General features: G+C 45.7%; 1 protein-coding gene across 1 annotated transcript in view; it reads left to right on the top strand.

Moving 5' to 3' along the window:
• Nucleotides 1-14,581, top strand: part of LOC126297378 (autophagy protein 5) — a 113,746-nt gene that overhangs the window by 92,550 nt on the left and 6,615 nt on the right. The window lies entirely within an intron of this gene.

Genomic DNA, 14,581 nt, shown 5'->3' with positions numbered 1-14,581 from the left:
TTTGGGTTTTGCCATGAACACACTTTTTGAGAAGTGCAGGATCGGCCAGAAACCTTTAAGTGCGCTTGACAAGATCCAGGATACAATTTGGAAGCCTCTCCTTGTGAATGTAGGGGTTGTTATTGAAGTGGTATTGAAGTGGTATTGAAGTGCTGCTTCAAAACGTGGGTGTGGCAGGGAGGTTGCATCACACTTTCAATTAATTTTCAGGCACTTCACTTGAAACTTTGGGAACTTACTGTCCACAAGTTGTACTAACAAATAAAAAATAAATCGAAAATTGACATCTTTGGTCAATTTCATCAACACCCCCCCCTTAAGTGGTGTATAAGTCTAGGGACCAATAACCTTAGCAGTTTGGTTCCTTAGGAATTCACACACATTTGAACATTTTTGTTCTGCCCTCTATTTTAGCTGATGATGGGACTAGTGTGACTAAGGTTTTGTGATGTGTCTGGACTCTGGCTTAAACTTCTAGGCTGGAGGTTTTAGTGTGTTGTGGAGTGGCTGGCTTCTCCTTTTTTTTTTATTCTTGTGATTAGCCAGCCATATTCATCTGCTATATTGTTTTAGCTCCTTCTACCACTTTCTTCCTGTGTCGTTAATGTTTTACTAGTATCGCAATACTTCGTTCTGTGGTTCTGTGTGGGTATGCACGTAGTTTTCCAGCTTTTGTTACCTGTGTTTTACGTGCTGTGTTGTCTCCCTGTTTAGTGTATTTTACTGACACTCATCTCAAACTGTCTTTGTGCAGCTGCTAAAGACGTTGCTGTCGTGCACCCATACAAACATGTCCATGTCCACCTTTTTTGTTTGTAACATCTGTATCCCTCCGTCATTTGCTGCCACCGGGGCAGACTTCCTCCAGCTTATTGGTCAACTCCCTCACCCCTTTTTGCTGCTCGGTGACTTTAACGTGCACAATTTATTTGAGGTTCTTCAAGAATTTGTCAGAGAGGTGCCCTCTTAACTGACCTCAGTCAACTCAACCTCATCTGCCTTAATACTGGAATGCCCACTTTTCTTTCAGACTCTATGCACACCTATTCCCATTTGGAGCTCTTGTTCTTCACTGCCCAACTTGCCTGTCATCTTGAATGGTCCATTCACTCTGACACACACAAGGTCGACTGAAAGCTTGACTCCTCCCTGGCAGTATTCGGTGAACATCATTTCCCCAGTTGTGATGACCAGGTAGAGAATGTGACAGACGTTATCCTTGCTGATCCAGAAAATTGCATACCTTGCACTTTATCATTACTGTGCCATGTCACAGTCCCCTGGTGGACTGAGGAATACCCTGATACGTTTCTCTTGCAGAGGCATGTCCTCCCCGTTTTTAACCATCATCCTATGATGGCGAACTGCCTTTGTTATAAGAAGTTGCATGTAGAGTGTCATTGCATTCTTCGAGATAGCAAAGCAGGCAACTGGATTTCATTTACTAGCTCTTTTGGCAGTTTCATTCCCTCTTCTGTCGTGTGGAGCAACCAATGTCAGCTCTCTGGGACCAAGGTCCATTTCCCGATTTCTGGCCTGACCATAGCAGATGTGGGCCCTATTGGTATTTCCAAACCTTAGGCCACTATTTTGGTGGGGATTTTGAGATCCACTCACTGTCACACCTCCTTCCTCCCTCAGAACAAAGTTGTGGAAGCTCGTGTGCTAATCTTGTCCTCTCAGAACCATGAATGCTACAATGCTGCTTTTACTATGAAGGAGCTAGACAATGCTCTCACTTAATCATGATATTTCACCCCAGGGCTGGACGATGCTCACATTCAGATGTTGCAGCACATTGCTCTTGTGGGCAAGCATTTTCTCCTTCATACATATAATCGCACTTGGACAGGTAGCAGGTTTCCCAGTTGCTGGTGTGAAGCCACCGTCACACCCATACCTAAGGCTGTTAAGGCCAAATGCCTTCCTTCTAGGTACTGTCTGTCTCATTTCTCTCACTGGCTGTGTTTGGTCAAATCCTGTGATCTACTAACCACGGCACAATGTGGATTTTGAATGTGCCATTGTGCAGTTGATCGTAAATGGTTTTCTGCAGAGACACCAGATTGCAGCTGTGTTTTTTAATTTGGAAAAGGCGTACGACTTCTGCTAGGGGACTGGTACCCTCCTTACTCTATACATATGGGACTTCAGAGGCCGCCTGCGTCATTCCCTTCAGAAGTTTTTAAAAGACAAAATTTTTGAAGGTACATGTGGGTTCGGACTTTATCGACATTTGACTGTAGCCATTAACCCTACTATGGCCTGTCTCCTGCCAGGTATATCTGGCTCCCTTTTTGTTGAGGAATTTGTGATGTATCACAGTTTTCCACAGACTTCTCTCCTTGAACTTTGTCTTCAGAAATCATGGAACATCGACTGTGGCTTCCACTTCTCTGACGAAACAGTTCATATGAATTTCTAGCAGTGCAATGGGTTTCATTCACCGTCCTTACATCTTGGGCCCATTGCTCACGCATTTGCTGAAACCACAAAGTTCCTGGGACTCGTGCTTGATAGGAAACTTTCTTGCTTGTGACGCGTGTCTCATATGGCCGCCCACTGTATGCGGTCCTTCAATGTCTTGTGTATCTTATGCAGTACTTCCTAGGGAGCGGATCAGACCACCCACCTCCAATGGTGCCAATGCGCTCTTTTTCGATGACTCCCTTGACCACCGGTCTGGGACTTGCCCTTCTTCTGTTACCTCCTGCTGCTGCTCCGGTGCTTAACTTCATGTTACCTAACATGTTATCAATGAATGTGAATCCTTCAGCACCTTGTCTTCATGTGGCAGCCTGTGTTCATCTTGAACTTAATTCGTTTCCCAAGGAAACTACTCCAGATTTGTTCTATCGCTGATACACTCCTGGAAATGGAAAAAAGAACACATTGACACCCGTGTGTCAGACCCACCATACTTGTTCCGGACACTGCGAGAGGGCTGTACAAGCAATGATCACACGCACGGCACAGCAGACACACCAGGAACCGCGGTGTTGGCCGTCGAATGGCGCTAACTGCGCAGCATTTGTGCACCGCCGCCGTCAGTGTCAGCCAGTTTGCCGTTGCATACGGAGCTCCATCGCAGTCTTTAACACTGATAGCATGCCGCGACAGCGTGGACGTGAACCGTATGTGCAGTTTACAGACTTTGAGCGAGGGCGTATAGTGGGCATGCGGGAGGCCGGTTGGACGTACGGCCGAATTGCTCAACACGTGGGGCGTGAGGTCTCAACAGTACATCGCTGTTGTTGCCAGTGGTCGGCGGAAGGTGCACGTACCTATCGACCTGGGACCGGACCGCAGCGACGCACGGATGCACGCCAAGACTGTAGGATCCTACGCAGTGCTGTAGGGGACCGCACCGCCACTTCCCAGCAAATTAGGGACACTGTTGCTCCTGGGGTATCGGCGAGGACCATTCACAACCGTCTCCATGAAGCTGGGCTATGGTCCCGCACACCGTTAGGCCGTCTTCCGCTCACCCCCCAACATCGTGCAGCCCGCCTCCAGTGGTGTCGCGACAGGCGTGAATGGAGGGACGAATGGACACGTGTCGTCTTCAGCGATGAGAGTCACTTCTGCCTTGGTGCCAATTATGGTCGTATGCGTGTTTGGCGCCGTGCAGGTGAGCGTCACAATCAGGACTGCATACGACCGAGGCACACAGGGCCAACACTTGGCATCATGTTGTGGGGAGCGATCTCCTACACTGGCCGTACACCTCTGGTGATTGTCGAGAGGACACTGAATAGTGCACGGTACATCCAAACCGTCATCGAACCCATCGTTCTACCATTGCTAGACCGGCAAGGGAACTTGCTGTTCCAACAGGACAATGCACGTCCGCATGTATCCCGTGCCACCCAACGTGCTCTAGAAGGTGTAAGTCAACTACCCTGGCCAGCAAGATCTCCGGATCTGTCCCCCATTGAGCATGTTTGGGACTGGATGAAGCGTCGTCTCACACGGTCTGCACGTCCAGCACGAATACTGGTCCAACTGAGGCGCCAGGTGGAAATGGCATGGCAAGCCGTTCCACAGGACTACATCCAGCATCTCTACAATCGTCTCCACGGGAGAATAGCAGCCTGCATTGCTGCGAAAGGTGGATATACACTGTACTAGTGCCGACATTGTGCATGCTCTGTTGCCTGTGTCTATGTGCCTGTGGTTCTGTCAGTGTGATCATGTGATGTATCTGACCCCAGGAATGTTTCAATAAAGTTTCCCCTTCCTGGGACAATGAATTCACGGTGTTCTTTTTTCAATTTCCAGGAGTGTAGTTTCTTGACCTTCGCATACAACTTAGCGACAGCACCTTTGTGTGCACTGGTGGTTCTAAGACTGACCATGGTATTGGGTATGCCTTCGTCACTTGCACCGAGAATTTTTGGTATCGACTTCCAGATCACTGCTAAATATTTACTGCAGAGCAGTATCATGTCACCCTGTACACCCGGCGACACAGGCTTTTTAATTGTCATTTGCTCTGGTTCTCTCAGTGCCCTTTGGAGCCTCTGTGTGCTGTACAAAGTTCATCCCTTTATGAAACAAGTTCAAGAAAGCTTCCAATTGCTCGCAGTTGAGGGAGTCACTGTGATGTCCACGTAGGTACCTCTTCATGTCAGTCTGATGGGAAATGAGGCTGTCGATGCTACTGCCAAGGCTGCAATCCTCGTAACTCGGTCCGTTTGTTCTTCCATTCCCTCCGATGATCTCTGTTGCCGTCTGTCATCTGGTGGTGTTGTCACTTTGGCATCACCACTGGTCCTCCCTTCATGGGAACAAATTCTGGGGAATTTAACCTCTCCCAACAGCTTGGCTGACCTCCTCTCAGCCCTCTCGTCGCAAGGAGATCATTTTCCTAACTGCATGCCTTTTTTTAAACTGCTTATGTTCTATTGTATGTTTGCCACATGAGTAATCGGCCATTTTAATGAATGAATGACGTGCGGGCTGTCAACCGTGTTTAACGTTTTATCTGTTATAGCAGTGTGGCAGAGAACATTTAATTTAATCTTTGGCTCAGGACGTCTGCTCTCTCTAGAGCATATTTTGTGGACCTTTCTCCAAAAGGAAGTCCTTGTCTTTAGTTCTCTTTCCTTCCATCAATTGAGCTTAATGTGTAGGCACTTTGAACTTCTTTTTCTTATTAGTGTTATAAGATTATGACATGGGCACCCTAAAAACAAAAACAAAACAAAACCTCCATTCGAGCGGGTGGCACCTTCACTGCTGGTGCAGGTCCACTATGCTGAGGAACAGGGAACTGGATGTCGATATGCCACCATTGCCCTTAATACCAGCCCTCTCTTATGGCACTTCATGGGGGAGTGACTGCTGAGTGTGTCCACGGCCACACCACTTCCGCCCCTACTCACCGGTTCTTGCCTCGTGTCTCCTTCCTCCTGCTGCAGAGACTGTGCTCGTTTAAACAGTTGCCCTGACCCCAACATTGGCAGCGCTCTCATTCCGCAAGGGAAAGGGGGGAGGGCGGCACGATATAACCCTGTAGTTGGCTACACACTGTGGCACAAGGCCACTGTCATGCTACATTTCAAATATTCTGACAATGGCCTCATGACTTGCGCTCACAGTATGGCATCCACCATACTGTATAAACAGAGAGCTGCAGGCACCCTTTCTCATATTGTGATATACTTGGTGTCAGCAGCTGCTTATATCAGTGCCTGAATTGTTTCTATGTCCGTGTGTGTGTCCTCAACTGTTGTTTGCTTATATGTGGAAGAAGTTTAAACTTGGGTTCAGTGTGGCTGTGCTTTTGTTTGTCTCTTTTGGTTGATACAAAAGTTATCTGAGAAACAAAATTCTGCAGAAATATCTGTGCAATGTATGTAGTGGTATAGGTATCATAAGTATCGACTAGCAAAGTACTAGACACAGGTTCAATTCCCGCCTCCTGCAATTGTGCCCTTTCACTGGATTGGAATTAACCTGTAGGCGAGTTTTTCCAGGTTGACTGCCTCACACACACTCTGTCAAATTGTTACATGGCCTGTGTTGAGTGCTGAAGCTCCAGAAACCACCAGGTTTCTTGTGGGAGAGAGAATTTTGAAACATGGGACACCATGTGTAATGCTTTCTGATCATGGAATTGTGCTTTGGTCAAGACTGATGTCAGAATTGAGTCATTTCAGTGTAGTTTTGTAACATTTATCATCAGTGGTGATCAGAAACGAAATCTGGTCAAAATTGTAACTTGTAGAATGATTGTATTGGCAAGGATAGGTGTTATCACCAACACAGTTTTCAAGCAAATCTCGAAACAAAACTGGCATTGCGAATTGAACATTGCAATGTATAAAGATAGAAGGGAAGACATATGTGCTGTATATTTTATTTGACCACCCGAAATATCTGCGTAGCCCTTGGCTGTCATTCCTTTTTCAAACTAGGTGGTCATGGTTAAAAAAAACTGTAGTCTGCACCATGTAGACTGACCTCCTTGTTGAATTTTAGAATATAGGCAATCCAACTCCACTTGCTATAAACATATGCAGTGCATAAGTACCAATATGGATGTACATGTGTGGGAAAGCTCGGAAGAGAATGAATGTGACCAGATCGCATACATCGTACATTAAATGTAATCACATTTGTGAATGTGGACTTCCATTGGCTATATAATGAAATGACGAGAATGAACATTTGTGCTGGAAAGAATTGAACCAGGATTTCTCGTTTTTTTGCCAGCCGTCACCTTACCATCAGGCTATCTGAGCACGATCCACAGCCAGACCCAGACTTCCATTTGTTGTCAACCATGTGTCTACAACCTGCACTCATACAGTCAAATGTGTATTCCCACACAGGATAAAGATTTTAATCGAAAGTTGCTTGCCTGCATGTCTGAAGGAACATTGCGCGATATTTCTGAATAACACAGGCACTGCGATATCGTATTTATTTGCCGACACCCGGCAAGTGACTTTCAGTTAAAACATCTCCATTGTGCAGGTGTAGACATAAGAACATACATGTGCAGGCTGTAGACAAATGCTTAATGAAATGCGGAAGTTTGGGTCTGGCTGTGAGCCATGATTGGATAGCCTACAGGTAAGGCGACTACTTGCAATAAGCGGGAAATCCTGATTAGAGTCGTGATCTGGCACAAATTTTCATTGGCATCATCCCATTATACAGCTGTGAATAACACAGCACAGGCACTGCAATATTGTATGCATTCACCATTGTCATATGGATCCAGCACTTGGTGTAATGATAGTGGGTGCCATTGGGTACATAATGTGGTCTCCCATGGTTTGTATAGATGGTAATTTTCACAGCAGCCATTGCATTTTGAACATGTCTAGACCTGTGGCTGTAATCTCTCTTCAAGGTCTCTGTGATGTTGTCTTTCTACAAGATAGTGCGAGACCAAATGTTGCCTATTCTCTATCGCCCTACTTAATGTACAGAGGTTATTAGGAGTATTCCCTAACCAGCATGTTATCCATACATGTCACCCACAGAAAACATCTGGTCACGGACTGTGGAGACTCACACTCTGACACTCACCAATCATTGGTGAACTCTGTATAGAGTTGAAGCAGCATGGAATGGTATAACTGTATCTGCCATCTACACTCGGTCTGTCTTGATGTTCACCACTAATCTTGTAATCTGATATTGTATTACTCTTCCTCTTTGTTAGAGTCATTATTTTGCGTTTTTTCCACATTTTAAGAGTGCTGCCTTTCAATACACTCGGTGGAAATTTTGTCCAAGTCTTTCTAGAATTCCTTACGATCGTCCAAAAAATGATACTTTCTTGTACACACCAGTATCGTTAATGTATGATCTTGTAGTGTGTCTGAATCTACATGGTAAATTTTTTATGTATACTAAAAATATTAGGGACCCTATTACATGTCCTTGTAAATAACTACAGGCATCTTTGTAGATTCTACGGACCTAGATTTCTAAAAGGCATTAGGTATTTATCACATTGCCATTTGGCAACAAGACCAGGATAATACAAACATTTTCCCAATTATCTGATCGGTTCAAAAAATTATCTGATAGAACTGCACTGGAAGCCCAATCTTCAGTTCAAACAAGAGTAAAATCAGGTATACTTCTGGGACCTCTAATGGGAGTACAAATGTTCTCTGTGTACATAGAATAGTCAGCAGTGCTGGTTTTCTCTGATCATGTCTGTAGGATAGTAACATTGCTGGATGATGTAAGGAAGACTTGGACAGTATTTCTATGTGATGTTATGCTTAAATGCACATAAAAACAAGATTAAGACCCTAAACATGAAATAGCTCTATAGTATAATATTACTACTTGCAGCTTCACTCCTCCACAGCTATCCTGAACATGTCTAGGCCCATCAAACGCCGAATTCTGCCCATTGTATTATTTACACTTGGCTGCTCGGTGGTCTCACTGAGGCCTAAATCTAAATGTACATCTCTGATCAGGGTGTCATTGCAGTCCATTGGGTGATGCAAAATGAAGATGCATTCTTAGTAGTGCCCATGCGCACTCTTTTTCTCACTTTTGATAAAGCAGGCTACGAAATTACAACAGTCCGACGGTATATTCCAAACCCGATGTGCTGCTACCAGTGTCATCATTACCACCACATTTGAATGTTCTGTCGACACCCGGCCAAGTGTGTAACCTGTTGTAGGGATGCTCACAAGTGTGATATTCTGCCTTCGTCTCCCCGCTGCATCAATAGCAATGGTGACTGTGCAACCCCCTCCCGAGATTGTACTGTGTATCTCAATGAGTGGGCTGTCCAGGAGATTCGGGTGAAGGAAACTGTGCCTTAACCGATCGCTCGCACGTTGTTGGCTTGTCGGAATCCGTGTGTTCTACAATCGGGCACTTACAGTACTGTTCTTGCTACAACTTGCTCCTTGAAGGACATGATCACACAGTCATGCGACCTCAAATTTAGCAGTACAGTTGTAAAATCACCCATTGTCACAGTAGTATCCCCGTCTCCTCCAGCTGTGCAACAAGCCACCAGACTTCTGCCCCATGGAGCAAAGTCACCTGCTACACGACTGGCAGGCTGGAAATGGCAGAACAAATGCTCCCGTGAAGACTTATTACGTCCCTCCAGCCAACAAATATCCGAGTCTTTCTCTGCCAACCAGAAAGGCTCCAAGAAATCAAACAAAGGCAAACAGTCTCCCTCGCCAACTTGGAGATCCTCTTCGACGGTGTCGCCACGTAATAATCTCACCCAGCTGACCTCATTGTCGCTGTTGTGCACCGCCAAGAGTTTTCCTGCCCTATACTCCACACACTGACAAAGGGAGAATGCTGGTGCTTCTGTAGACCTCGTGGAGCAGGATCCTCCAGCCTCTGTGCCCTGTACCAGCGAGTCTTTGAAGGCTGGCACTTGGCAGCTGCTGAGATGGCAGCCCTTCATTTGTACCTTACTCCCCTTTCCTCCTCATGACTCTCCTCCAATTGTAGCCTTAGAGCCAACAAGAGAACTTAGGCTGCTCTTGTAATTGCAATGTCCACCTGTTCTCTGTCTCCAGGAAACAAAATTGCGTCCTCATGACCACTCTGAGCGCTCGCATTTCTTTCTGATCCACTTTGACCTTCCCATCAAGGATGGCATTCCATCTCATAGGGGAGTCATGCTGCTCATCCGGGACGACGTTCATAGTCAAACTGTCTCCCTGACTACCTGCCTTCAAGATGTTGCAGTCTGCATTTTCCTTCCTGTCTTCCTTTGTACTGTTTACAGCTCCCCATCGTTCGATTTCACCAGGGCAGACTTCCTCCAGCTTATTGGGCAACTCCCTCACCCCTTTGTGCTGCATGGTGATTTTAATGCGCGCTATCCCCTTTGGTGCTCTCCCAGGATCTGTCAGAGGGGTACCCTCGTGGCTGACCTTTTCAATCAACTTAACCACATCTGCCTTAACACAGGAGCAGCGACGTTCCTTTCAGACTCCATACACATTTATTCCCATTTGGACATCTCCTTCTGCACTGCCCAGCTTTCCCATGGTCTCTAGTGGTCCGTTCCCTCTGACATGTACTTGAGCGACTATTTCCCATGTGCTATCCGTTTGCTGACTCCTGCCCCACCTACATGCACACCCAAATGACAGCTTTCTAAGGCTGACTAGAGGCTTTACCCTCCCTGGTGACCTTTGATGAACATTATTTCCCCAGTTGTGTTGACCAGGTAGAGTACCTTAAAACGTTATCCTTACTGCCACAGAACGTTTCATTCCTCAGACTTTCTCTTTACTGCTCCGTGTCTTGGTCCCTCGGTGAACTGAGGCATTCCACAACGCAGTTTGTGTGTGGAGACGTGCTGTCCGCATTTTAAACCATCGTCCTATGATGGCAAGCTGCATTTGTTATAAACAGTTGCATGCACAGTGTTGTCGCGTTCTTTCAGGTAGCAGAAAAACTAGCTGGATTTCATTTACTAGGTCTTCTATCAGTTCCAGTCCCTCTTCCGTCGTGTGGGCCAACCTCCGATGACACTCTGGGACCTAGGTCAATCCCCCACTTTCCAGCCTAACCATAGCAGATGATATCGTGAACCCTATTGCTATCTCCAACACCTTGGGCCACTGTTTCACAGAGATTTCAAGCTCCACCCACTATCACCCTGCCTTTCTCCATCTGAAACGAGTGGAGGAGTTTCAACAATATCCTTCGCTTCTCAGAATCGTGAGTTGTACAGTGCACTTCATCCTGATCCTCTGCCACAGGGCCAGACGATGTTCACATTCAGATGTTGCAGAACATTTCTCTTGCGGTCTAGCACTTTCTCCTTCATATGTACAATTGCATCTGGGCAGATGGCATGTTTTCCAGATGCTGGCATGAAACCAGTGTCATACACATACCTAAACCTGTTAAGGATAAAAACTGTCCTTCTAGTTATTGCCCATTTCTCTCACCAGCTATTATTGCAAGGTTCATGCCCGGCTGGTACAGTGGCTCGAGTCTCGCAATTTACTAACCACTGCACAATGTGGATTTCGAACACTTCCCACCGTTCTGCAGTTGACCATCTCGTCACTTTGTCCACCCATTTCACGAATGGTTTTCTGTGGGAGTACCAGACTGTGGCCATGTTTTTCGATTTGGAGAAAGCCTGTGATACCTGTTGGGGGACTGGTATCCTCAATACTCAATACACCAGGGCTTCCATGGCTGCATGCCCCGTTACCTTCAGGAATTTTTAAAAGACCAAGTTTTCAATGTACGTGTGGGTGCTGCCTTGTTGGACATCATTTACCCAGGAAAATGATGTGCCTCAGGGTTCCGTCCTGAGCATTGTCCTCTTTGCTATCGAAATTAACCCGATAATGGCCTGTCCACACCTCGATGATCCACAGCTATTTATAGCACCACGAGGACCCACCTTTATGTCGCTGCAGGTCAGCTTTGACTATGGTCCATATCGTGATGGACTGCCCACTTTTAACTCCGCTCGGGCAGACGTTTGCGCTGCCTGATACGCTTCCTGCACTTTTATCAGATGACGCTGCATTGGCAGATTTAGTTTTGAGTTTTATTCGTGCAGTGGGTTTTTATCGCTTGATCTGAGTGTTTGTCCTTTTTTGTGTTGGGTCTGGCTTTTGGCCTACGATTTTAGACTGGGGTATTTAGTGCGTTTCTTGGTGGTATTCTTTTCCATTGTTTTGTTTCTATGGTGGGCCAACCACTGTCACACTTGTTGTGATTTTAATTCCTTTTGTCTGGTCTCTGTCTGTGTCTTTCTTGCCCTGTGTCGTCTCTTGTCATCTCCATTTTTTGTTTTTATTCCTTGTGGTTGTTTAAAGTTCATGGAAAAAGGGACCTATGGCCCTAGTAATCTGGCCCCTTCAATCCCACAAACCAACAAACCAACAAACCAACCGATAATGGCTTGTCTCCCACCATGCATCTCTGACTCCCTTTTCATTGTTATGATTTTGCTATCTATTGCAGTTCTCCACCAACTTGTCTCCTTGAGTGTTGTCTTCAGCATTGTCTCAATCATCTTTACTCATGGGGCATTGACAGTGGCTTTCTCTTTTCCACTGACAAAACCGTTTGTATGAATGTCTGACGGCACAATTGGTTTCTTCCACTGTCTTTACATCTTGGGCCAGTTGTCTTCTGTTCATTGAAACTACAAAATTCCTCATGCTCAATAGCAAAATTTCTTGGTCCTCCCACACGTCTTACCTGGCCGGCTGCTGTATGCGGTCCCTCAATGCCCTGTGTGTCCTCAGTGGTACCTTCTGGGGCACAGATCGGAACCCCCCCCCCCCATTTGTACTGGTCCCTTGTCTGTTCAAAAGTAGACTATGGGTGTTTAGTTTATGCACATGCATGCCCGTCCCTCTTACGGCATCTCAATACTGTCCACCATTGTGGCATGTGTTTGGCCACTGGCACCTTTTACACTAGCCCGGTTGAGAATCTGTATGCAGAAGGTACCGAACTACCACTGTCATACTGCCGTGATTTTCTCCTCGGCAGATACACATGCCATTTGTCTGCCGTGCCTGCCCACCCATCCTGTGCCTCCTTCTTTGATGACTCCTTTGATCAGCAGTAAGGGGTGTCCCCCTATTCTCTGTTGCCTTGTGAAGTTTACTTTTGGCTGTTGCTCAAGCAGCTGAACTTCACACTACCTGCCACTTTCGCAATGGGTGTGTACCCTTCACAACCTTGGCTTCGTGCAGGCCCGTGTTCATCTTGGCTTTCATTCCTTTCCTAAGGACACTACTCCAGCCTCGCTCTATTGTCTTTAAGTTTCATGATGGTACCTTTGTGTACACTGATGGCTCTCTGACTGATTGTGGTGTTGGGTGTGCCATCGTCATTAGCACAGACATTTTTCAGTGTCGGCTTCTGGAACACTGCTCAGTATTCAGCAGAGCTTTTCGCCCTGTATCAGGCCACGCAGTACATCCGGCAACAAAGGCTTTTCAATTGTGTCATCTGCTCTGACTGTCATCAGTGTCCTTCAGATCACCTGTGTGCTGTAAACCATCTATCCTTTGGTGCAACAGGTCCAGGACAGCTGTCACTTACTCACTCTTGATGGAGTCAATGTGGTGTTTATCTGGGTCCCTGGTCACATCAGTCTTACGGGAAACAAGGCCGCTGATGGTGTTGCCCAGGCTGCAGTCCTCATGCCTCGGCCCATTAGTTCTTCCATTCCCTTTGATTATCTCTGTGTTCCCATCTGTCCACAGGTGGTGTCACTTTGGCATCACCACTGGTTCTCCCTTCATGGGAACAAGCTCTAGCGAATTAAACCTCTCCCAGTGGCTTGGACAACCTCCTCCTGGCCCTCTGCTGCGGTGAGATCATTTTAGCTAGCTTGCGTATTGGGCACTGTCTTCTTAGCCATCACCATTTGTTGAGTGGTGCTCCCCCACCATTTGTTGCTCAGTGCCCTTAATCTTTGATGGTTCGCCATTTCCTGCAAGAATGCCCTTTTTTTTTAACCACTTAGATTACAAAACGAGACACACAAAGTTATAGATGAGTTTAGCTATTTGGGGAGCAAAATAACTGATAATGGTTGAAGTAGAGAGGATGTAAAATATAGACTGGCAATTGCAAGGAAAGCATTTCTGAAGAAGAAAAATTTGTTAACATTGAGTATAGATTTAAGTGTCAGGAAGTCTTTCCTGAAAATATTTGCATGGAAGTGAAACATGGATGATAAGTAGTTCAGACAAGAAGAGAATAGAAGCTTCCGAAATGTGGTGCTACAGAAGAATGCTGAAGATTAAATGGGTAGATCATATAACTACTGAAGAGGTACTGAATAGAATTAGGGAGAAATCTGTTGCACAAATTGACTAGAAGTAGTGATCGGCTGGTAGGACAAGTTCTGAGGCATCAAGGGATCATCAATTTAGTATTGGAGGGAAGTGCAGCTGGTAAAAATCGTAGAGGGAGACCAAGGCATGAATAAACTAAACAGATTCAGAAGGATGTAGGTTGCAGTATTTACTCAGAGATGAAGAAGCTTGCACAAGATAGAGTAGCATGGAAAGCTGCATCAAACCAGTCTCTGGACTGAAGACGACGGCAACAACTACTACTCTCTCATTTATGTTTGCCTTTTGATTTATTGGCTGTTTTAGTGAACAACGCACAATATGGCAGAGGACACTTAATCTCAAGTTCAGGACCTCTATTTTTCATGGTGTATTTTATGGACTTTTCTCCAAGTCCCTGTTTGTAGCTGCCTTTCCTTCTGTCAGCTGGGCTTAACATGTAATCCTTTTAACACATTTTTTGTCTTTGTGTCCTACGTCTCTGACATGGGCATGTGTGACCCTGGTTGTTGTTGCACCCTAAAACAAAACAAAACAAAACTATATCATATTACTGTATTGGTTGTAAACTTCTAAACTGACAAAGGTTAAACGAATGTGTAATAAAACTATAACACCATAGTGGGGAAGGAAATGGAAGACATTTGCTTAGGTGCACTATATGTTTTTATAGGAATGATGCATAAGACTCTAATGTAAGCATTTGTAAAGTATTTCTCAAGCTTTTGACATCCATATTAAGTTGAAGTGAAGTAAGGCATTTA

This window comes from Schistocerca gregaria, chromosome X (assembly GCF_023897955.1).
Source record: "Schistocerca gregaria isolate iqSchGreg1 chromosome X, iqSchGreg1.2, whole genome shotgun sequence".
Lineage (NCBI taxonomy): Eukaryota > Metazoa > Arthropoda > Insecta > Orthoptera > Acrididae > Schistocerca > Schistocerca gregaria.
Note: the sequence above shows the minus strand (reverse complement) of the source record. Positions and strands in the feature narration are given on the sequence as shown.